Raw genomic sequence first — 26,457 nt, 5'->3', positions numbered from 1 at the left:
CTGTTTGACAATTAAAAAAATCAAAGCGAAAATCTGCTTATGTTGATCACATAGATTACACATAAGAGCATAAAGTATGCATTACAAAAAGAAGAAACTTTTATGTCTCCTGAAACTACTCCATATACTATGCCATTTCTGTCAACAAAGTATCAGGTTCTAGATAAACAATTCCACCCAGACTTTTGGGGCAATGCTATTTAATATCACTTTAATTTTTTTCACTACAAGCAATGCATTATGAAATATGGTTTAGAGTTTAAACTGAGATAAACCTTTTAATGATTAGGACACAAGAAAACCGATGTCAGACTATATATGTAGATATATAATCATTTGTTTAATTTGGAAAATAAAGACAGAGATGGTCCTTCATGTTCAGTGAGCTTGTGTAGACCATTCTTTCTATATACACCGTCATTCCTTTAAGAAACCAGAGCATGGTACATGAATAGACCTCCCCATAGGGCCTCAATTTTAATTTTCCAGTGTTTGGAGAAGCAATATCCATCAAGTTCCCTCAACTGTTGAGAATAATGCTGTTTTTGTCACACACAAGGTCTATTTTGAGCTCAAACGTACACACTGACTTTAGACTATAGGCTTGCAGACCTGTCAGCACAATGCCCCGTTACAAATTGTCCCTTTAGCAAGATGACTTCATCTTAGCAGCCTGTTCTGGTTTTTACATCCTTCCAGGTTTCACAGTTCAGTGCAGTCAAACAAGGTGATGGCATTTTTAAGGCTCTAGATTTTATTGGTCTACGAATAAAGGTAGGTGGCCAGGTACTATTTCACGGTTTCAGTTGGCAATCTGGTACTAAATTTGAGTACACTAAGAAGGTTGTGATTTTTTTTTTAATACTGGAAACATAAATATTGGCATTTATGGAAATGGCTGCTGTAACAGGAAGTGATTTCATATATCATTAGCTGAAATAAGATTATGGGAATGTCTAACTTTAATCTGAATGATCATTAAAACTTGGGACATACTATTTCTCAGGAAGAATTGATTAGAATCCAACCAACCCCTATTTGCATTTTGAGTCTTCTACTTATCGGATGCTAATAAAAACCCTATACTTTATTTATTATTTTTTAAAGATTTTATTTATTTATTCAACAGAGATAGAGACAGCCAGCGAACACAAGCAGGGGGAGTGGGAGAGGAAGAAGCAGGCTCATAGCGGAGGAGCCTGATGTGGGGCTCGATCCCATAACGCCAGGATCATGCCCTGAGCCGAAGGCAGATGCTTAACCACTGTGCCACCCAGGCGCCCCCAAAACCCTATACTTTAATTATTTCACCTATTACTTGCACATTTTTAATCTCCTATCGAGACATAATCATGTTTGAAACAGACACATATATGGCCCATAAACAGCCATGCCTACCTATTCTTTAGGTTATATATATTCTTACCCAGGAATAAATTTTGCTCCAAAAGGGACCATGCCCTCATAGGAGGAAAGAGAGTCAGATAAAGACTATAGTAGATTGAGATAAGCTAATGAAGAGTCACCTGGCATCACAAGACATTAAAGGAATTGTCAGGTCTAATAGGAATGTGTGACCAAAGAACAAACTTCAAGTTATAAAATACATGAGTCATGGGGTTGTAATGTACAGCATAGGGAATATAGTCAACAATATTATAATAATTTTATATGGTGACAGATGGTAACTAGACTTATCGTGGGAATAATTTTGTAATGTGTAAAAATGCAGAATAAGTACGATGTACACCTGTAACTAATAGAGAATTTTATTTCACTCATACTTCAATAAAAAATTATTTAGGTTTTTAAATCTTTCATTTCCTCCCTTAGAATAGCAGCACTAGTAGCATGTCCTCATAGGGTGGTGAGTACAAAATGAGACAATGCATGCCAAGAGCTTAATGAGAAACAACTAAGACTGATCTCTTCTTCCTCTGTGACGAATACTCTGCCAAGTCCTTTTTGAATGTGCTATGCAGGGGTGCCTGAATGGCGCAGTCGTTAAGCGTCTGCCTTTGGCTCAGGGTGTGATCCTGGATCCCTGGGATCAAGCCCTGCATCAGGCTCCCCTGCTGGAAGCCTGCTTCTTCCTCTCCCACTCCCCCTGCTTGTGCTCCCTCTCTCGCTGGCTGTCTCTCTGTCAAATAAATAAATAAAATCTTGAATGTGCTTTGCATTTTGCAAAACAATATATAAATAAAAGAAATCATTAAGTGTGTAATGTCTACATATATTATATACATAATTGGAAAGTATATGACTAACTAAATATGGAACACTTTATGAATTTATATGTCATCCTCACACAGGGGCCACGTGAAACTTCTCTGTATCATTCCAATTTTAGTGTCTGTGCTGCGGAAGCCAGCACGACTAACTGTAACTAAAAACTAAAAAAATTAATGTACAAAACTTGCTATTTAGTTTTTTGTTCTCGGCTTTCCCTCGGTGATTTTAGAATTCTCATGTTGACTGATAGTTAAACTTTCTTGTCTACTACTTTGTATAATTCTCTCCTATTGTTAACTGAATTCAGTGACACACATTCTGTATGGAAATGCATTCTCAAAAGCAGAACTGGCCCAAAGTATCTATTGGAAGGTCATTCATTCTTGTAGCCAGTTTTGTCCTATGAGGGTATGCAGCTGTCCAAGTTTTGCTTTTGTTGCACAGATCATTTAGAATAATTCAAAACTAACAAAATACCAACAGTTAGAAAAGCAGGCTATTAGTAATGTAAAAATCAAACCACCTGCAGTGAAAAAAAAGCTCACTCTCAATAAGTCAGCAAGAAAGAAATTTTGGACATTTCACAACTTTGCTTTGGTAATTGAAAAATACAGCAGAATTAGAGTCCAGGTAAGTTTGTTTTTTTTTTAAATAGAAATTTTAGGGCAGTAAGCCCAATAGATAGGAGAACCAGGGGCTCCAAATATTCTTAAAATGTTGGCATTCATTAATAAAAGTAAGGTTAATCCAGAAGACTTTTACGATAGACATTGATGTTCTTCAGGGTTCTGGTTATGCTTTTTTTTTTTTTTAAAGATTTTATTTATTTATTTGAGAGAGAGAGAGAGAAGGCACAGAGGGAGAGTGAGAAGTAGAAGCAGGCTCCCCACTGAGCAGAGAGCCGATGTGGGGCTTGATCCCAGGACCTTGAGATCATGACCTGAGCTGAAGGCAGAAGCTTAACTGACAGCCACACAGGTGTCCCTCTGGCTATTCCTCTTACTCTAAACCTACTTGCAGGCTAACAGAGTCTGATTTCCTGGTTTTATAAATAATTCATAAATTTATAATCTCAATTTTTCACCTCCAGTTCAGTTTCTCTTCTGTACTTTGTATCCAATACCCTACTCTATCAGTTCCACTCTTTTTAAGAAATTTTTTGGATTTTATAGTTACCTTTAGGAATCAGAAATCTTGCCATTTAAATCTTTCCTAGGTGGCAGAAATGATTTTATTTGAAATAACTTGATCAGAAATAATTTGTTTTTAAGGTTTAAGTCTAGATGAAGACTAGTTTTCTCATTTTGGCTTCATTAGAAAAGCACAAAATAGGGAATAACCCAATATTTTGCTATATTTTCACTTTCATTGGAAATAAAGTAATCCTAATTTCAAATAACAAATTCCAACATAATCAAATTATATTATGATACTAAATTTATAGAACCATAGAGTAAAACTAATATGGAGGAAGTTGCCAATAGACAGAGATTCTGTTTTAGATTCTTATTTTTCTGGGTAATATCTATAGGAAAGCAGTAACTACTTATGTCAGTCATTCAACTAGCATATTGTGTGAACCAATAGGGAATCATTCGTCAAATGAATAATTCAATAGACAAATCCTTAATGTGAAATAGTGGGGACTCAGAGAGGAATAAATAGTACAGTTTTAAAAAGAGCGAGTTTATAACATTATACAGTTATTGTTTTAACGTTGACCCTAAGTTTGATTTTTTTCTTTAATCTGGCCTTCTCTTCCCTATCTACTCCCTGGAGACAGAGACCCAGTTTGAGGACTCTGAAGCCTTAGAAGAGGATAGAACCACTCTACAGAAACAGCCTGGTTCTCAGGATGTCTGAGTGAAGTTGTGTTTCTTGGGGGATCCGCGGTGAACTGTGAGGTGAGTGAGAAAGAAACTTGCACTACAATAAACCACTGGGATATCGGGTGGGCTGGATGCCACATCTATCGTATCTTGGCTCATACAGTTACCTCAAAGGGTTGAGGTTAATAGTAAATAAAGATAATATTTAATGCACCAGCACAGGTGCTCACGTGGTGTAAATACTATATCCAAAAATTCCCTTTACTTTCTTTTCTGTATTTTAGTGGCAACATCTGTAAAATGTGAAGCATATTGGACAATTTTTATTTATAATAATAAATAGCATTATTTACTTTGTGCCAGACACTGCACCAAGCACAAATGGATGTGTTTACTTCCCTAACATCATGAAATGATAACTATCGTCCTCTCCTTTCTACTAACGGAGAAATGGGACATGTACCATAAGAAATAGTACATGCAATGGTTATTTAAAAAAAAGACCACTGAAGACAACCAAAAAATGACTATAGTTTATTAGAACAGTATAAATTACCCAACTGATTAGAGAAATGCTTCTCTGAAATGGATGAACTCAAATCAGTCTTTAGACCTAAAAGTCACAGTAAATCAGTTTCTCATATGTAATTATAATGAAAAAAGTAGATTATTTCCTTAATGACCAAACTTGGATAAAAACACAAAATACCACATCCACAAATATAAATAAAAAAATCAGAAATGTATCAAGTGAGATACTATATGTTAAATTATTAGATTATACTCAAGATTTCTGAGGAAGGTGGTTTTATTGGGAAGTGTGTGATGCAAATATACTTTAAGAATCAACCTAGCTTCTCCTCACAGAGTTGTAAGATTTGAATTCTTTCTTGTGAAAAGTTTCTTACAACAACGAGGTACTATCAAGTAAGGAATGATTCTGCTTCTTAGAGAAAAAACTCCCCTTTAATGAGCTTATATATTAAATATCAAGAATAATAGATACAACTTTATTAATTTAATTTTTTTAGAGATTTATTTATTTATTTGAGAGAGAGAGAGAGATCAGAGGGAGGGGTAGAGGGAGAGGGAGAGAGAGTCTCAAGCAGATTTCATGCTGAGTGTGGAGTCCCGTGCGGGGCTTGATCTCTTGACCCTGAGATCATGACCTGAGTGGAAACTGAGTGTGATGTTTAACCTACTGAGCCACCCAGGTGCCCTTATTAATTTTAATTTTCTTAAAATATGAAAACAATAAGTTATAGTAAAAGGCTTCACTCTGTAGTATTCTCAAACATAAACACAATTAGAAAAGAACCTATAACAGGCTTCCATTTGAATTTTGTTTGTTTAGAGACATATACTATGCTAAGTATGTTAATGCTATTCTTGGGAGTTGGTTAAAAGGCAGTTTTTTTCTTTTTCTTCCCCTGCCACTATTTTTTTTTAAAGTAAATATATGGAAAAGAGACCATAGAAAGGAAGGAGATACAGTTTTTTCTAAATATTGTCTTTAAGTTTTAGATCAATAAATTTATTCTGTCAAACATTTTATTTATTTATTTTTTAAAGATATTATTTATTTATATAAGAGAGAGTGAAAGAGAGAGAGAGCATGAGCAGGGGGCAGGCAGAGGTAAGAGGAGAAGCAGACTCCCCACTGAATAGGGGGCCTGATGTAGGACTTGATCCCAGGATTCCGGGATCATGACCTGAGCCAAAGGCAGACGCTTAACCGACTGAGCCACCCAGGCCCCCATCTGTCAAACATTTTAAAAAGAATTTCATTTTTACAAATTTTAAGTGTACCAGTAATAAATATTGAATAACTGCCAATTTTAAAACATGCATATTTTATAATTATTTATTCACCTACCCATCCACTTATTCATTAAAAAAATGTTATTTAATACCCACTACTTGGTACTGGTCACTGAAATAATGAGTTAGGGAGATGTCTAGAAATAGATTATTTACTAGAAAGAACAATTACCCAACACTTGCAGCAACATGGACGGGACTGGAGGAGATTATGCTAAGTGAAATAAGTCAAGCAGAGAAAGACAATTATCATATGGTTTCACTCATTTATGGAACATAAGAAATAGCAGGAAGATCAGTAGGAGAAGGAAGGGAAGAATGGAGGCGGGGTAAACAGAAGGGGGAATGAGCCATGAGACACTATGGACTCTGGGAAACAAACTGAGGGCTTCAGAGGGGAGGGGCGTGGGGGACTGGGATAGGCCAGTGATGGGTATTAAGGAGGGTGCATATTGCATGGTGCACTGGGTGTTATACTAAAATAATGAATCATGGAACATTACATCAAAAACTAGGGATGTACTGTATGGAGACTAACATATCATAATAAAAAATGATTATTAAAAAATAGATTATTTACTAGTGTTCAATGAGTAACAATATAATTGTACATTGATTATCTGACTATATATCAAATGTAGTTAATGTAATTTTTAAAGGAAAGAAGGCTACTATCCAGTTTCTTCAATGTCAATTCCTTGTTTGCACACTTTATGAAGGTGTTATGTGCTTTTAAACATTCTTTGCCAGACTAGAGAAATTGTATAATGGGAAATATTGAATGTCATGTTTTTTTTACTATACTGAGCTCAATATTTAGCTGATTTTAAAAATAAAATAACATGGGGCGCCTGGGTGGCACAGCGGTCAAGTGTCTGCCTTCGGCTCAGGGCGTGATCCCGGCGTTATGGGATCGAGCCCCACATCAGGCTCCTCCACTGGGAGCCTGCTTCTTCCTCTCCCACTCTCCCTGCTTGTGGTCCCTCTCTCGCTGGCTGTCTCTATCTCTGTCGAATAAATAAATAAAATCTTAAAAAAAAATAAAAAAATAAAATAAAATAACATTGACAACAATAATAACAACAAAACTGAGGTCTGTCTGAACTAAAACCAGAACTGTATGTACACACCTATTTAAAACATTCAGGATGATGCTCTACGCTGTATGTCATCAGGGAAATGCCAATTGAAACTCCAATGAGATATCACCGCACACCTATTAGAATGGCCAAATCTGGGACCCTGACAACAGTATATGTTGGTGAGTAGAGCAACAGGAACTCTCATTTATCGCTAGTGGAAATGCAAAATGGTACCGCCACTTTGGAAGACACTGACAGTTTCTTACAAAACTAAACATATGTTATCATGATCCAGCAATCGCACTCCTTGATATTTACCCAGAGAAAATGAAAATTTATGTCCACAAGAAAACCTACACATGGGTGTTCATGTAGCTTTATTTATAATCGCCAAATTTGGAAGCCACCATGATGTCTGTCAGTAAGTGGATGGGTAAACTGTAGTATATCCAGAAAATGGAATGTTTTTCAGGTCTAAAAAGAAATGAGCTATAAAGCTGTGAAAGGACATGGAGAAGCCTTAAAGCATATTTCTAAGCGAAAGAAGCCATACGTATGATTCCAACTATATGACATTCTGGAAAAGGCACAACTATGGATACAATAAAAAGATTGGTGGTTGCCAGGGGTGGGACTGAGGGGAGGGATAGAGGACAGAGGATATTTAGGGCTGTGAAAATACTCTCTAAAACATTAAATTGATGAAAGAACATCATGATACATTTGTCCAAACACTAAAATGTATAATGCCAAGAGTGAAACGTACAGTAGACAATGGGCTTTTGTTAATTATGATGTGTCAATATTGGTTCATCCATGGTGACAAATGTACCATCCTGGCAAATGGCACCAATAATGGGGGAGACTATGGATGTAGCAATATACTGTGTGGGGTGGGGGTATACAGAAAGTCTCTGTACATTCCTTTCAATTTTGTTGTGAACTAAGACCACCACTATTTTTTTTTTTAAAGTAATCTTGAATAGGAAAAAAGAAAAGAAAGAAAAAAAAGATTAAGAAGGAACAAAACTAGAAGATTTTTTGATTCAAACCTGAAGCAAAACCTGTATTTTACTTGACAAATATTTTCTATTTTTAACAAAGTAAAAAGCACATTTTAAGGATTACCAAGTAATACAGGTATGTTCATGGCAACGGGGTCAAAGGAGGTATAGTAAATTTAAAATTTAAAAAATAATGTGAAAGAGAAAAGAGAAATTCTTCACAAGACTGGATAGAGGTTAAGACTACTTCTTTATATTGTAGTAGGTTCTTAATATACATAATTATGTTGGGGGCATCAGTTGGCATGCATGGAAGTCACATGTTTTAAAAAACATATTGATGGCTGGGGTGCCTGGGTGGCACAGCAGTTAAGCACCTGCCTTCGGCTCAGGGCGTGATCCCGGCATTCTGGGATCGAGCCCCACATCAGGCTCTTCTGCTGTGAGCCTGCTTCTTCCTCTCCCACTCCCCCTGCTTGTGTTCCCTCTCTCGCTGGCTGTCTCTATCTCTGTCAAATAAATAAATAAAATCTTTAAAAATAAATAAATAAAAAATAAATAAATAACATATTGATGGCTAACCTAAGAATTATTTTAGAGTGAGAAGTGTGTCTAAGTTTTATCTCTGTTGAGCTGAGCAGAATAGCAGCTATAACAGGCAGGTACTCGGTAACAAGCAAATGAATCAGTGAATCAATCTGGAAGAATGAATAATAGAACCAGTTCCACACTAATGGAGCTTCCAGAAATTTGCATGAGGAGATAGTATTCTTTTTAGTATAAAAAACTGCATTTCCTCCTCAAATTCAGGAAAGACAGAATCCTATTCCTTATTGATATCTGTTAAAACTATGGTCCTTTCAAGTATTTATTTATATAGGATCCCCTTCCAGATGTGCTGTTCGGTGTCACATGGGAAACATTTATCTTCACGTGCTTCTAAATCTCTCTTGTATGATTCATACTGAATTTCAGTCCAACCACCTTTAAAAAAATAAAAACAAACATTCCCTAAGGTGCTCGAGCTCGTGAGTTCCAATACACCATATAAACTGCAATGAACCATATGCTGCCGGAGTCTAGAATAAATAGCCCTTTTAAAAAACTGAGCTGCCATCAAAATTGAGATTCCATTTTTAAATGATTTTCTGCAGAGTAAACATTTTTCAAGCTTGATCGTTGTGTCATTTTTCACTGGCCTTTTTCAAGCTAGAAACAATCCGCACATGTTCTTTTTGTAAAGAAGGGTTTAATACTCCACTGTGTCACCAAGTCCCAGTGAGCTAATTTGTTCTAAAGACAACATTACTACATCAATACAACGCAGCTTAACCTTCAACTCACCTTATTCTGTTTGCTTTCCACAGCCCCACTGAGGCTCTCAGCCAAAACGTCCCCTCCATTCTGGGTTCATTTCTCTCTAGGTGGAAAGTATGTGCATATAAACTATGCTGCTTTTGTATATCAGAGAAAAGGCAACATTCAAACCATCCAAAAATCACACACACACACGCACACACACACACACACACTCTCTCTCTCTCTCTCTCTCCTTGTTCCCTATCTTATAAAATATGGAACCACTTCAGGGAGGCAGAAGGCTTAAGCCAGAGCTCCATCTTCAAGCAAAGTCCCCAAAGAGAAATTGTGAAAACCCAGAACAAACCCAAATCCACAACGTAGTGCTTTGGCTCCAGTCTGTTTATTTCTTCTTTTTTAAGGTCTCTTGCTCTGACATCTTTTTTCACATGAGCAGATGATGACAGTTCTTGGTCAAAATGCCATAAAACTCGTTCTTATCTTAATTACGTCCCTTATTTCTCCTTAGCTCTTTTCTCCCAGATCCAAACTAAAGTGGAAATGCTTTCAGTGTTTTTTCATTTGTTGAATTCTGAAATGTAATTGATTTGTCTGCATTCGAACTTGCAAGAACTAGACCCTCCTCTGTGCTAAGGTGATGTTATTTTCCAATTTTCCCTTTGAAAAATCATGAAACATTAGTATCTTGAAACAGTTTTGAAAACACCTTATTCCGATTTAATGCTAGAGAGATCATTTGAAAAAGTTCTCAGGTTTTGTTTCTTTACAAAAAATAAAAATTCTAGTTAGAAATTGTAGGGTGGAAAAGAGAAAGTTCTATATTTTATTTTAAAGGATCAATTAGCTAGGTGGTTTGCTGACTCTAGGTCAGATCTCACTATCTCAGGTAACCATAAATATCCAAAGACCTGATACTCAGCTGTCAGAAAAAAAGGGGGAGGAGCTAAAAAGAATATGAGCCTAAATGAGCTTGATAAATGAAGAATCACAAAGAATATCTGTTATCCTCAGGATTACAGCTTTCCCTACAAAATTTATCTCAAGACTGGAAAATAACTCATGGGCAGTAGAAACATTTTTATTGGGGAAAATCGTCAAAGTTTCAGCATAAGATACCACTGTTTTCTCACCACCATTTTGGTTTACAAATGTCTCTAAGCCAATGCATTCTTGAAATCTAGCATGTTAAAAAATCCTCGTTGATGTTTTGCAAACAGAGAGGCAATTGTAAAATGTCTTCACTACAGTTTTATCTGATTAGAATGAGTGATAGATGAACTACAAGAATCCAATTTCTAAAGATTTTAAGATTATAAATAAGAGTTAGGTTAGGTTCAGGGCAATTAACCTTACTTATATTTTATTGAATTCTAATTCCTTGAGAATTGACAATGCAGATATTATCAATGCCAAAGTACTTTTGGAGAAAAAAATGGAGACATCCGATGTTATCAGTTGAATTGTGTCCTCCCAAAATTCATGTTGAAGTCCTAATCACCAGTATCACAGAATGTGACCTTATGTGGAGACAGGATCTTTAAGGAGGTGATTAAATAAAATGAGATCATTGAGATGGGCCCTAATCCAATATAATTGGTATCCTGACAGAGGAAATTTGGACACAGACATGAACACAGGGAGAACGCCATGAGAACATGAAGGCAGAGATCTACAAGCAAGGAATGCCAAAGATTGGCGGCAAACCACCAGAACTAGGGGAGAAGCAGGGAATTGATCAGCCCTCACTACCCTCGAAAGGAACCAATAAAGCTGGCACCTTGATCTTGGACTTCTAGCCTCTAGAACTGTGAGAAAATAAAATCTGTTGTTTAAGTTGTGTTACTTTGTTAGGGCTCCATGAGCAACTTCTGTGTTTGGTAAAGGTCATTTTTTCAGATGCTTTCCCGATGCTCAATGGCTGAATGAATTGAAGTTTCAACATCTAAGTCAGTGATTTTATATCCCTATTTTTCTGGAGAGTTATGCATGAAGGTTTTCCAAACCACAAGGCTCAGGGAAACCTCAAAACCTACTGAATCAGAATTACTAATATGGGGATCAGAAATTGATATTCAGGGGCGCCTGGGTGGCACAGAGGTTAAGCATCTGCCTTCGGCTCACAGCATGATCCCGACATTATGGGATCGAGCCCCACATCAGGCTCCTCTTTCCTCTCCCACTCCCCCTGCTTGTGTTCCCTCTCTCGCTGGCTGTCTCTATCTCTGTCGAATAAATAAATAAAATCTTAAAAAAAAAAAAGAAATTGATATTCATAAAAAGTTCCATAGAGCTACTGATGCATCCCTTGTTTTGAGAGCCACTGGTCTAAGATATGGGTAGACCCCCCAGTCCGGGAGCACTGTTCACTCCTTATTCTGGAGCAGGGTGCTCTGGTTTGGTCAGTTATGGGAGCTTCACGGAAGTGACTTCAACCTTGGCCACACATTACATTTATCTGAGGAACTTTGAAAAAGCACAATTTCAGGTTGTACCCAGATCCATAAAAATAAAAAAAAACTAAGGATCCAAACATCATATTTTTTTGAGCTTCCGTGTGGTTACAATCTGTACTCAGAACTGAGAACCTTAGGTTTAAGTTGATCTCTTTTCTAAACTTGAAAAAAACATGAAACTGGAGTCATAAACATGTATCTTATTGTTGGGTCAAATTTTGCCCCTGAGCTGGACATTTTGGAAATTGTTTGAGCTGAAATATTTTATATTTCCTTAAGAAATAACATCATCTAAATCAAGATGCTTTTTCACATGTTTTCTTAAATATACTCTCCTCTCATTCCCAACCTACCCCGCAGTGAGTGATGGTGGGCATTCTCTATCCTTAGGATACTTCACAATACCATTGGATTGAGCATCAGGTCTCTGATATTAAAGAGCTTAAGAAGTACCCAGGGGGGTGACAACATTTTTCCATTCCTAGGTTTATTTCCCTGGTGCAGCTCTGAAGAACTTGGAAGACTTCCTGTGGAGCATGACAGCAGCTGCTAGAACGCAGCAGGAAAGCACCATACGTTGCACTCAGGGAAGGTGTTGAAAGGATAACAATGAGTTGTCTTACCACTGATGAAACTTTGAATGGTGCCAGGAGTTAAGAACTGCCAACAAAACTTATGGCTGTGAACAGCAGATAAACTTCTTTTGGGTTGAGTTTCATTCCCCAGGATCCTCCTTTAGGAAAACTTGAGTCCTCATTTTCTTAGCACTGATTTTCTCTTGCTCATACTACCAGTTTTTAAAGGAACGGGATCTGTTTTACTTAGGTCCTCGCTGGATCAAAGAGGTCCCTCGCTAGGCACTCCAGAGAATACACTGCAGACGTAAGACATCAAATCTATTCACCACAAAGCAAACCAGTATTAACTGTACATGAGGCCACGCAGAGAAAAGGAGTCATATGTTTGTTTCCCATTAGAAGCTTTTCTCTTTGGTCTTTTTTTTTTTTTTTTTTTTTTTTTTTTTGGACCCCCTTTCCCCNGTTCTGGACCCCTTGTCCCACTTTCTCTTCTTTTCTTCTTTTGTCTTCCCAATTGCAGTAAGGAATGGAGTTTTAAAAACATCTCCTGTTCCATGGAACTGTATGCACAAACACATCGAATTTCATTATAATGTTTTTCAAAAGTTGGCCATCTAGAAGTGCTTAGTAGAGCACAGGATGAGAAAACATTGGCCCAAATGATACCCATATAATTAGCAGACCACATTTTCAAAAGTTCACCAAGAAATCAGGTTTTCATTTATAATGACCAGTTGTTTTGGTGTGTTTTGGATAGTCATGGTTTATTTTGCAGGAAAAATGCCTATTTGCTTTGTAAAAGTTTCAGATGTTTTTTCCTTCCTGCTTCCTGAATAAGTGCCTTAGCTGTCTATTCGTAAGCTCTGTGATTAAAAAGAGAATACAGAGTTGCAAATCTTAAAATAAAAAAGTCAACAACTCAGTCAACTGTTAAATGATGATATTATTTTTGATAAAAAGGGAACCACAGGGAACACAGGGAACCACCCTCTCCCTGCCTTACTCCCTCCTACATAGAGACATAGACACGTAGGCACCGTTCTTATCAGGCTCATGGGCCGTATTAGTTTCTTAGGGCTGCTGTAACAACGTACTCTAACCTACGTGGCTTAGAGCAATAAAAGATTGTTGTCTCACAGTTCTGGAGGACAGAAGTCTGAAAGCAAGGTGTCAACAGGATTGGTTTCTTCTGAGGGCTCTGTGGGAGAATCTGTTCCACGCATTTCTCCTAGTTCATGGTGATTGCCAGTGGTCCTTGGTGTTCCTGGCTCATAGATGCGTCATTCTAATCTCTGCCTCCATCTTCATTTGGTGTTCGACCTGTTATTCTCTGTATCCAAATTTCTCTCTTCTTATAAGGGCACGAGCAATATGGGACTAGGGCCCACCCTAATGTCTTCATCTTCACTTGATGACATCTTCAAAACTCTTTCCAGATAAGGTCATATTCAGAAGCACTAGGGTAAGACTTTTACATATGTTTTTGAGGGGCCCAATTCAATCCATAATAGTGCATTATAGAAACATTCCATATATGTCCTTATACAATGGCTAAATTTCAATGTTAGAAAAATAAATCTTTTGGCAAAGAAAACTGTAAGTGTGCATTCTGCATGTGTGTTATGTGTTTGTACACTATTGTTGCCTATTTAAAAATTACTCAGTGTTATTTTTGTCCTAATTCTAGTTCTCACTTTCTGTAAATTCTTTCTTTATTATTTATTTTTTATTAATTTTTGCAGAGATGAAATTCAGGCTTCTTTTTTTAGATCTTAACCTTTTATTTTGGAAAATTTTAACATATACAAAAGCAGAGGAAATAATGTGAAGAAAGTACATATATCTACCATCCAACTTAACTTCAGCACATGTCTGATCCTGTTATTTGACACCTCTTACCCACTTCACACATCCATCCATGTTATTTTGAAGAAATGCTAGACATCATGTCATTTTATCCATAATTATCCAAAATGTGTCTCCAAACATTAACTATAGCCACAAGGCCCCTATTCATTAATATTATTGGTCAGTGCTCAAATTTTCTTGATTTTCTTACACATTTTCATTATAATTTGCTTAAATCAGTGTAAAAATACACTTAACATTGTAATTGGTTGATATTTCTATTAAATCTCTTTCAATCTGTGAGTTTTATTTCCTCTGCTTTATATACATTTTAAAAGACACCAGGTCATTTTTGCAATAGTGCTAGTGTGTATGAGATAAGGAGATTGACTCAGAATGACAATGACACACAGCTTCCTCAGCTGAACTGGAGTGTGCTTAGTGATGTAATTGATTTGCAATCTGGCACAAGCTCCTTATCACATTATGGGCTGGTAACAATTCCCAAACCTTTCACTTTGGAGAGTGCATTTTGAGAAGCACTGTTTTAGAGTATATCACTGTCTGCGTGCTGTTTTCTGAATCTCCAGAATGTCATGTAGCATATTCCCTTGTCTCCCATAGTTCATGTAATGCCCATAGTTCATCTAACGCCTCGATCAGATTGAGAATTAATTTTTTGGCAGGACAGCTTCCTAGGTGGTGCTGATGTATTTCTACCAGCAGACATGGATATCTGGTTATCTCAGTATTTGTGGTGTTAACTGCATTTGGTAATTATTTCTTAGATTTATTAGTTCACAAATAATGGCAAAATAATAGTCTTATTCTATCATTCCTTCTTCATATATTAGTGGGGATGGTTTTATATTGAGACACTTCTTTTTATCCACTTACGGGGTAACTTTGAGATACAGTCCATATAGGAAAGACAGGATAAATCTTTGTTTATTTCCCTTTATTACCAGTTCTAAAAAATCCTGAGGTGTTTTACTCAATATCCTCTAAAGGTGCCCTACAAAGGCAATAATGGACGTGTGTGTGTGCACGTGTGTGGTGAATTACGGTTTTAATTATGTATTTCAATGCACTGCACTTATTGCTATGGGTGCTCCAACTATTCCATCTTTGGCCAACAGGAGCCTCTTCAGCTTGATTCCTGCGTCCTTTTGATATCCCTTAAATAATACATTTCTTGATTTCTCATGGGAGGCAATGCCCCAGGTTCAGTGGTGTACCTGTTGAGACTGACCTGAAGTCAGTCTTGGTGCTTTCATGGCCTCTGTTTTTTTACTCTCTCTCTTTCTTTCTTTCTTCTTTCTTTCTTTCTTTCTTTCTTTCTTTCTTTCTTTCTTCTTTCTTTCTTTCTTTCTTTTTTTAGATTTATTTATTTATTTTGGAAAGAGAGCAAGAGAGAGTGTGGGGGGAACGGTAGANTCTTTCTTCTTTCTTCTTTTCTTTCTTTTTTTAGATTTATTTATTTATTTTGGAAAGAGAGCAAGAGAGAGTGTGGGGGGAACGGTAGAGGGAGAGGGAGAGAGAGAATCTTAAGCAGGTTCCATGCTCCATGTGGAGCCCAACACGGGCTCAAACTCACCACCCTGAGATCATGACCTGAGTCAAAACCAAGAGCTGGATGCTCAACTGACCGCACCACCCAGGCGCCCCTTGACTCTATTTTTATAGGGCTATTCTGGGATTCAACTGTTCATTAGATAGTGTTTACAATCTCTTCCTATATTTTATGAAAGGCTATTTTTTTTCCCCTGAAATAAAGATTATTGTAGATACAACAGAACCCTTACGGTCTTTGAGTTACTCAGATAAAACCCAGATGGTTGGTCATAATTACCACAATAAAATTTAATTTTAAAATTTAATAAAGGGAACTTAATGATAAAGCTGCTATCCCTAAGAGTACATTTTGGATCCTCATCTCCCCATATAAACTGCTAAAAATATAGCTGAATACCTATGAGATTCAAATCTCTTTAGCTATGACAATAGGTCCAACTATAAATTCCCCTATAGGGATTTCACCAACAATCTTTCAAAAAACTAGTGCAGCCCAGTTCTGTTGTTGTTGGGTTTTGGTGGGTTGTTTTTTTTTTTTTTTTTTTTTTTTTAATCACAATATGGAGGTAGTTTTAGAAGGTCAGGTTTCAGATGATGTTAGTTCCAGACTCATTCATTTATTTATTCTTTCAACATATTTATTGCACAAGGCTTAAGTATATAGGGGACTGGAGGTTCAGAGATGAAGAAGATAAGATAAGAAACTGCCATCAAATTGCTTATACTGAATGGGGAGATTAAATTTCAAACAGTATCTAAGATTTACACAACACAATTTAAGCAGCATAAGGGAAAAATCAAAAGTATTTATTCTTTGATTCTTAGTCAGAAGGGTAATTCGAATGCACAGTAAGTTACAGTTTTCTTATTTTTCATTGCTGATGATAGATTATAGAAAAAATAAGATTAATAAAACAAAGTGTATTTTAATGGGAACAATATAACTTTGAGTTAAAGAAAGAAAAAATTGGGGCTTTATCTGCTAAAACTGTGAGGCCTTTAAATGCAAAGTGCCAGACATGTGGTTACTACAGCCTTAGGGCCATAGCACTGAGCAGGCAAGAAAAAAGACTATGTCATTCTTACAAATCCTGACCTCAGACTTGACACAAAGCCAAAGTGTTTTAGTGCTTGGCAATGTTATTTTATTGACACATGTCAAATAATTCTAATTTATGGCCATTTAATCCTACATCTTGAGGTTCAGCTTTGCAACACACAATGGAATTCAATACAGTGATAATGTTAATATTAGAGCCAAGTAAAATGAGAACTCAACTTTTATGTTGAGTTTCAGGAGTAACAAGGAGAATCATAAAGTGCTTAAGTGTTTTGGTTGCTTTACTAATTCTGTGGCCTGTGAATGTACTTGTATCTTTACTAGAGTTAGCTTTTTTTTTTTTTTTACATTAAATAACCAATGACACAATTTAGTGGATTATGAATGTAAAACATGTCATATGAAAAGGCTGATAAAAAAAAATCCATGAAAAGAATTCCCAGGAAGGGTCCAATCTTAGTTTATTTTATTTATTTTTAATTTTTTTGAGGGTCCAATCTTTTTGAAGAAAGTTTACATATTGTTTTTGATAGGTGAATATCTTATTTTGAAGGAATGTCAGAAAAATATTCTGTTTCACTCTGTTATCTTTGCCATTATTAAATATCATTATTGTTGGCTGTCCTCTCATTTATTTTCACATATCAAGCAGTTTTCCATTTAAACCAATAACTTTTTATTTATGTAATAAAATTGGATTAAAAGTACACAAAATGAATGACTACAAGTTGATCTTATGAATAGCAAGGCAAAAATCTTTTTTTTTTTTTTTTAAAGATTTTATTTATTCGACAGAGATAGAGACAGCCAGCAAGAGAGGGAACACAAGCAGGGGGAGTGGGAGAGGAAGAAGCAGGCTCACAGCGGAGGAGCCTGACGCGAGGCTCGATCCCATAACGCCGGGATCACGCCCTGAGCCGAAGGCAGACGCCCAACCGCTGTGCCACCCAGGCGCCCCAGCAAGGCAAAAATCTTAAGATAAAAGTAGCAAACAGATCCAATAGAACATTAAAAAAAGCTGTGTTAACTTCAAGATTGCGAGTATGGTTCAATATTAGGAAATCCATTGGTTTGATTCACTACATTAATAGTTCTATTGAGGAAAATCACTTATCAAATCTACAGATACTGTCAAGGATATTCCTTGCTTGACATTATAATATATATGCCTCAATCTCCAAGCTAGTATTTTACATAATTTGGAAACACTGGACCCATTCCTTCTAAAGGCAGGATAAAACAAGGAAAGTTACATTACATTGGAAACATGAAACAATGCAGTCAGAAAGATATACCCTGAAGGTATATCTTCTGAGTTACTATTTTAAATATCATCTTTTTCATTATATCTTTGACTGGGTGTGTGTGTGTATGTGTGTGTATATGTGTGTACCTGTGTGTGCGTGTGTGCGCGCGTGCATGTATGAATGCATGAGAGAAAACATAGACAATAGATTAGGAAGAATGTTCATCAACACATTAGCAGTGATTATTTCTGATATATCTGAAGGGATATTTCAGAAAAATTTGACTTTTTTCTTTATACTGAGTATTATTTAAATCTTTACAGTAAATACACATTTTTAATTTTAACTTGCTTAGAAAAAAACCCAACTATTCTTTAAAGATATGTCGGAATGGAATAATATAACATAGATAGTGACCTGAATTTAAAGTCAAATTACCCCAGCCACAAATGATGACATGATATAATATAGGTATCTGGCATCACATAACTTACTGCTTGAAGTCTTTCGAGTCATTCCAAAATTTCAAGGCAGTATTATTTACTTTAATACTGACTGTCTTTAATATTGGACTAAATAAAGGAGAAGGAATAGACAGTGGGCTCTCCACTCTCAAATTCAGCACACCGTTCCTTTTTGAATTCTTTTTTAAATTTTACTTAAGAAAAATGTAAGTTATATATTGAGGAGGACACAGAACCCGATTACTGATGACTAAAATCCTTTTCTCCTAGTCTAACTTTACATAAGTGTGTTAACAGCATGTTTTAATTTTAACCCTTTAGAACTCTTCCAAATTGTAAGAAAGGATGGGCTCCTTCAAACATCTGATATATTTTTCCATAAATAAATAATTCTACTTATTAAATATGTATTTATTGATTTTCCACTGTGCCAGGCACTGTTTTATGCTGCAGGGTTCCATGACTACTGAAAAGTAAGGCTCTATGCTACAGAGACTAGAAGGGGAGACTCACACATAAACAAATAGATGTCATGAAGTATTCGGGGACACGAAAGAGAGGTTTTATATTGGGTTTGGGGGCAGGAATAAGATAAGATTCAATGAAGAAATAATGCTTGAATTTATTTTTAAAAGCTGCATGTGGTTTTCAAGCAAATATCAGAGTGAGTTGGATGGGCAAATCACAGAAATAAAGAGCTAAGGGTCAAGCACGATTAGATCTTACGATATAAATAGAGGAGAGGAAGAGATGGCTCAAGATAGACAAAGAAGCAAGGCCACATTATGAATGGCCTTGTCATTTGAAGAGTGCGTCAGGCCTGACCTTATTCTCTGGCTAGAATGAGCTCCTCTTAATGTCTTCACTGGTGAACTGCTAGTATAGGCTTCAAAATTCTAGTGAAAAATCAACTTTTCTTTGAAGTCACCCTGGCTTAGCACTTATGACAAAGCATTTATCACATAAACACTTGTCAGATGACTAAAACACAGGTGAATAAGATGAGTTGGGTTATTATAGGGATGTCAGAAATTAAACCTCATGTGTTAGAATAGGCCATATCCTTGGTATAAAAGGATATACTGGTTTTGAGCAATTGAATTTCACTAGTACTTTCATTAAGTAGGTTATGATTGAATGATTTTTGGAAAGACATTTGTTTCCCACCTGCTTTTACCCTTCAAAGATCTATTTTTCTTGGCAGAGTCAAACCTGGAGATTTGGCTCCATATGAAGTTTGCATTTCCATTAATTCTGAAAAAATATAGTCAAGGTTTAACACATGCTTAACTTTTAGTTAAGTTTGCTCTTTTTATTGGCCCCAAGCACAGGTGTATTCAGCTTCCATTGGTCATTATGTTATGACATTATGTTATTTTAAGCAACAATATTGATTTTGCTGAAAAACAGGCTAAATATGCATAGAAATGGTTTTGCAAAGGTTTTTTTTTTCTGACTGAGATTATTCAAGTGTTACAATAACCAAGTCAGCTATGTTCTAATAAAATAATAATTCGTAAGAGTTATTTATGGTATTATCTATTCTGTCCCTGGGAGCATTTTAATTTGTAACGTTTCTGTCATGCAAACAAAAATGAACAAATACACAAATAGAAACTTAGTAGAACCGGCTACCACGTGTGGACTCTTGTTAAAGTTACTACTTTACCAGGAGAATTTGACTTGTTATTTATTTTGTGTATATTATTCAGCCGACATACTGTGCCAACATCATGGTAAGCACTTAATAATATAATAAATGTGTATGGAACTGAACTGAAATATTAGGCATTCTGGAAACTATGCAGAAATTAAATAAAAAGTCTACTCTTAAGGAATAAAACAAACATTTAGAGATCTTACACAGAGAAAGCAGAGGTTTCTAGAGACAGAGATTTTAATTCACGACTCCTTTCTGAACTCTTCATTTCATGGTTGAGGAAGCACAGACCACAAGGGAAGAAGTGACTGGCTTAGAACTGATCATGGGACCTCCAGAGGAAGAGGCTGAAGGGGCAAGTGGTGTCACGTCGAGGGCAAATGCAAAATCAATTGATTTATCTTAAAATGTCCATAGAGATGGCTAGCCAAGGAAAGTAGAGGACAATATTTGCAATATGTGGGGAGAACGTAGCCTTGCAGCCCAGCCATCGGCTACATGACTAGCTGTCCTCATCCTCATATCCTCTACCTCCTGTCCCAGCTCCTGTGAGAAACACAACCCATTCACTAGTGTCCCCTAAAGTCCATACACACCTGGTAGGACATCAGTTAGGAGCTTTATTAAAGATCTGAATGGTTGTGCATTGGAAGCCAAGGCTCAGAATTGATGGTGCCTGTCATCTCTCTGGTTTCATTCCCATTTGTCTTCCCTTCATATTTTCCCACTTTATCTCGGGACAAAAACTGATGATAGCAGTCTTTATCTCAGAGAGGTGGAATTTTAGTAATTTTAGAAACCTAAAAAAATTTACTGTAGTCTCTGAATTCATACATTGTTTGTACTATTTTATAAATAGAAAAAAATCAAAACAGTAAGCTATCATACTGAAAAAGAAATGCAGTTAATTTGATGCAATCAACATACTGGACCATAACCAAATGATGTTCAGTTTAAAAAAAAAAAAGATACATCCAATTGATCTTCCTTTGACAAAAAAAAGATCAAAGAATGGAATGCTTTATTGTTAAGAATTCTTCAAATTTACCAACACATACATTTATTTTATTTTATATTCATTTTTTTATTGCTGTGATGTCTTCCTTGTACATATTTTGGCAAGAGAAAATATGAAGGGGAAATAAATTATAAACGATTAAGTATCATGGTCTGGCACTTATTTTTAAATTTTACTTCTCAGATATTTTTCACGTGTAACTTATTTTAACCCAAACAATGTCTGATATTAAACTGGAAGCTATTTCCATTTTACCTTTTGATAGACCGAAATAGAGAACAACTGAGCAACTTTGCTTCATTTAAAGGTATGACCAGGGGGCGCCTGGGTGGCACAGCGGTTAAGCGTCTGCCTTCGGCTCAGGGCGTGGTCCCAGCGTTGTGGGATCGAGCCCCACATCAGGCTCCTCTGCTATGAGCCTGCTTCTTCCTCTCCCACTCCCCNATAAAATCTTTAAAAAAAATAAATAAAAAAAATAAAGGTATGACCAGGCGTGCCTGGATGGCTCAGTTGGTTAAGTGTCTGACTTCAGCTCAGGTCATGGTCTCAGGGTCCTGATGTTGAGCCCTCTCCTAGAGTCCCGTGTCCTGCTCTATTCTCAGTGGGGTATCTGCTTGTCTCTCTCCATCTGCCCCTCTCCCCAGTTCATGCTCTTTCTTGATCTCTCTCTCTCTAATAAATAAATAATAGCTTGTAAAGAAAAATCTTTTAAATAAATAAAGTTTTGACCAAAACCAAAAATTTTGGCATGGTGATGAAGTAGCATTCTTATCTTAAGCAACAGGAAATCTGTCTGAGTAACCTCTCCCATCTATGTGAGTGACCCATCTAAGAACTCTGCCCTCTCTGGAAGCATACCTCATGATCACGCAAGTGGGTACGCTATCCCTCCTGTCTGTCCTGAGACCTGATATTGATGTCGGAGGACAAATCTGCATTTTAAAATTCAAATGATCCATTAGTGGGTCACAAAATCAGTTTCGTAGACTGCAATAAGAATTATTTTTTAAAGAAGACAAATACAATGATATCAATTGTAAATATGTCCAGTGAACATGAAGGGACACACATAAAGATCTTCTACAACTATCTACTGGTATTAGTCAACTGAGGCTACTATTACAAAATATGACACACTGGGTCATTTAGATAACAGAGACCTATTTTCTCATAGTCCTGGAGGCTAGAGTCCAAGAGAAAGGTCCCAGTAAGGTTGGCTTCTCCTGAGGCCTCTTTCCTTAGCTTGCAGACAGCTGCCTTTTCACTCTGTCTCCACATGGCCTTCTTTTTCTCTGTGTGCATTCATCTTTGAGTCTCATCTTCTTTTTATAGGGCCACTAGTCCTATTGGATTAGGGTCCTGGCCTTATGACTTGACTTAACCTCAATGACCTCTTTAAAGATCTTATCTCCAAATGCAGTCACATAGGGGTTTAGTACTTCAATATATAAATGGGAGGGGGGGCATAATTGAGTCCATCACGCAATCCTACTTGTTCTGTATCTAAACTCCCACCGCAGTTTTTAATGTGAATGCCAGCACCACAGGTATGTTCTGCCACAAAACAGAAAAATATGTGACTTAATTTTAATACAGAAAGAAATTAGACAAAAAGTGCCGGTGGAATTAAAACCAGTGAACCTAAATGAGCTAGATGAAAATGTAACAATGCAGACTAAATAAATTTTAAGTTAATTAAGCAGCAAGGCTTCTTTTGATTGTTTTGAAATCCGTATTCTTCCATTGAGTAAAATATCTGCAAATGTGTTTACTGAATTTAAATTTAAAAATTGCATTTAAAAAATTAAGCTGGTTCTAGATTAGCTAGATTATAAAGTAAAAGATTACTGTAGTATTCTAAAAACAGAATTATACACACGTGGCACCTAATTATCTTACCTATTTCCCGGGAAGAATAATCGCAAAGTTTTCTTTTTGTTTTTTTGAAAAAAGATAGCCCTCAGATCTATGATACGGTTTTACGGACTAACCATGGTAGTAAACCAACACATTCATTAAATACAAAAAGCTTTCCTAGATATTATAGGAATTTAATGATAATAAACACAGCCTAATCAAACAATGGCAAAATAATAAATTATTCAACAAATGGCAAGGGAAAATTGACTATTTAAAGAACATATACATACAAATAAATCCTAGTGAATTTAAAAATTGAATATAAATGAAATCAAAATGTAGAAGAAAACATGAGTGAACATGTTTAATTTTGCAATGTAGAAAGACTTCTAAACATAAACAGATAAAACAATTGTCAAGGAAAAGGTTAAACAATGCCACTTTATAAAAATAAAATACTTCTATAGTCAAAGCCAACATTAAGCTGTTGAGAGTGAACTGAAAAATCGCCTCTATTTCTTTCCAATATCCACCAAGATGACATAATGCTAAAGAAAAAAACCCCAGCAGACTCACAAGAACAAGGAGAAGAAGAGTGAAGATCATAGAAATGTAACTCAAAAGTACGGAACAAAAGGATTGTTGATAACTGATTTAGCAAATGGAGAGAGAGTTCTGTCAGAAGCAAAGAAAGCTGAGAAGCAACTTGATTTGCGCTGCAGTCTCCCCCAAAGCTCAGGAATTGGTACCAGTTACCTTGAGAAATGGGAGTGAGATTAGAGCCGAAAAAAAGGGATGGGGTAACGTTCTGTTTAAAAAGCAGGTACCCCCAACCCGAATCAATGCCACTATAAAAAGCAGCTGGGGGAATTTCTCCTGTTCTACCTGGCAGAAAACCAGAGGTATACTTTCTGAAGAGAGCAAAACATGTTTTCTAGGTTGGACACCAGGTACCATAGTAGGCAAGACTATTATGCCTCGAACAGGCAGATTAAGCAAAGTATACAGATTGAATGCTAAGAAATCGCTCCCTTGCCCCTTGTTTGGAGTCAGTCCACAGAGTTTTGGCAGCCAGATTTATACCTCCCAGGCAGAAGAGTAGAAGATTCTTTTCTGTGGCATATTGAACAGCCCCAAAGAAACCTAAAATACTTACATCATGGCTTCCCCATTGAAACAACATCAACAGCTACAAAAACTACCCAGCACAGTACCTTGCACTGAAGCCCACAGGTGATAGCCTGAGGCACAGAAGGATTGTTGTCGGTGCTTTGGTCTTCCTCTTACATTAACGGACAACCAATAAGAACTAGACATGTCGAGAAAACTCTAACATGAAATATAAAAAGAAAAAAAACCTACTCAAAACAACAGAAAATGCAAGGACATAGAAACTTAAATTACAACATTCTCACAGGGATAAAAGATATGTGGCATCTAAAACACATCAATGAGATTATAGTTTAAAATTCTACTTTTAAAAGGGGACCACTCCAGAAACAAACAAACAAAAAAAGAAATTATCAATATAATAGCAATTTTTTTAAAAGGAAGAAGGTTATACATGAAAAAATCTTATAGAAGGTAGAGAAGAAAAACAAAAAATGGAACATAAGAGGGAAAATGTAAGAAAATCAATGGATTAGTCTAGAAAGCTTGATATCTAAATAGTAGGTATTAAAGAAAAAAAGTAAAAGAAACAACAGAGAAGGGTAAATAAAAACATTTCAAGAAAATTTCCCTAACTGAAGGACAAGAGTGACCATATTGAAAGGGTACATTGAATGCTCATTACAAATGGCTAACATAGAAATATATCAAGGTTCAATATCATGAAATTTCAGAAGCACTGAGAAAGCATCCTAAAAGCTTCCAGAAAGAAAAACAAAAACTCAGATTATATTCAAAGATTAAAAGAATTGGAATGAGAAGAGACTCTCAACAGTAATCCTCGTAGCTAAAAGAAAAAGGAACAATGCTTACAAAATCCTGGGGGAAGATCTAACTACAATTTGTTGATTGTAGGATTATTATCTGGGAATTTTCTTTTATTTCATTAGGGTGTCCGGGATGTCATTATCTTTAGCTTTCTTTTTAGACTGGTCAAGATTTCATGGAAAAGAATTGTCTAATCTGCTGCCTGGAGGGTACAACCTGGTAACCAGAACTCTGTGAGCTGAGTCCAGAAAATGAGGGTGTGTGGTGCTATCTCAAGACTGCCAATAAAGTGTGAGAAGGATGAAAATAATCTCAGGCAACATTTTAAGGCAGTTTTCAATCAAAGCAAGGGACTAAACAAAGAAGGAATGAGACACAGAATCCAGAAAACCAGAGTTCAAGTATACAAGGGAGGTGGCAGAAAGACCTTTAAGGATGGCATCTGTATGGCAAGCCCGGGGAATAGCATGTACGAACTGCAGCTGCTCAGAGGCTCTGGGAGAAAGAAATATCTCCTGGTAGATTAAATGGACAGAATACCTATCGTTATTTTTAACATGTTAGGAAGAAACTTACACAATTTAGAGTGTTTGAGAGAAGAAGTGGCACAACAATTTAAGAAAACAACAAATATCTACTCCAGGGGAAACAAAAAGTTGTAATGAAGACTAAAAGTAATCTTATCATTTGTACATGGTGTAGCTGTGAACATGATTGCACAGCCGTGATGACGTAGACATTGAATACTGTCGTAAGAAGTAGTGCTATTGTATCGGTATGGGGCAGATGGGTAAGGTGCTTGTGGATAGTGGGTGGTAGTGAGGCAGTGAAAGAGGGATAGATCTTCATTTTTCACAAGAGGAAGTCAAAAGGTAATGACTGACATTAAAAAAAAAAAAAACAAAACCCTAGAAATAGAAGTGTATGGGGCACCTGGGCAGCGCAGTCGTTAAGCGTCTGCCTTCGGCTCAGGGCGTGATTCCCGCGTTCCGGGATTGAGTCCCACATCCGGGTCCTCCGCTGGAAGCCTGCTTCTTCCTCTCCCACTCCCCGTGCTGTGTTCCCTCTCTCGCTGGCTGTCTCTCTGTCACATAAATAAAAATAAAATCTTAAAAAAAAAAAAGAAATAGAAGTATGGTATTTAGAAATACAAATATGAATGCCAAAAGAAAGAACTAAAGAAAATCTTAGTCCCTCTTAGAAGGAAAATTTTGTGGTGGGAGACTGAAATATAGACTGAGAAGATTAGATAGATAGATCGATCGAACGATAGATCGATAGATAGATCATAGAATGATTAAACTTTCTAGAATTACTTATCCCTAAATGAATTGCATGTATATATTTAAAAAATTAAAACTAAATCATCTAGAAATTGAAAAACAATAGTCAGAAGTAGAAAACTATTTGTAACAAGTATTACCCAACATGAATATCCTTAAAATACAAACTGTTTTTCAATTAATTT

At 36.4% G+C, this 26,457-nt stretch overlaps 1 non-coding gene across 1 annotated transcript; it reads right to left on the bottom strand.

The window, feature by feature from the left end:
- Positions 1-2,267: 2,267 nt before the first annotated feature.
- Positions 2,268-2,374, bottom strand: LOC117803938. Its single transcript, XR_004628053.1, has one exon. It is a non-coding gene; the product is annotated as a U6 spliceosomal RNA (small nuclear RNA).
- Between the last annotated feature and the right edge of the window lie 24,083 nt (positions 2,375-26,457).

This window comes from Ailuropoda melanoleuca, chromosome 9 (assembly GCF_002007445.2).
Source record: "Ailuropoda melanoleuca isolate Jingjing chromosome 9, ASM200744v2, whole genome shotgun sequence".
Lineage (NCBI taxonomy): Eukaryota > Metazoa > Chordata > Mammalia > Carnivora > Ursidae > Ailuropoda > Ailuropoda melanoleuca.
The sequence above is the reverse complement of the archived record's forward strand: the minus strand, read 5'-3'. Positions and strand labels throughout refer to the sequence as shown.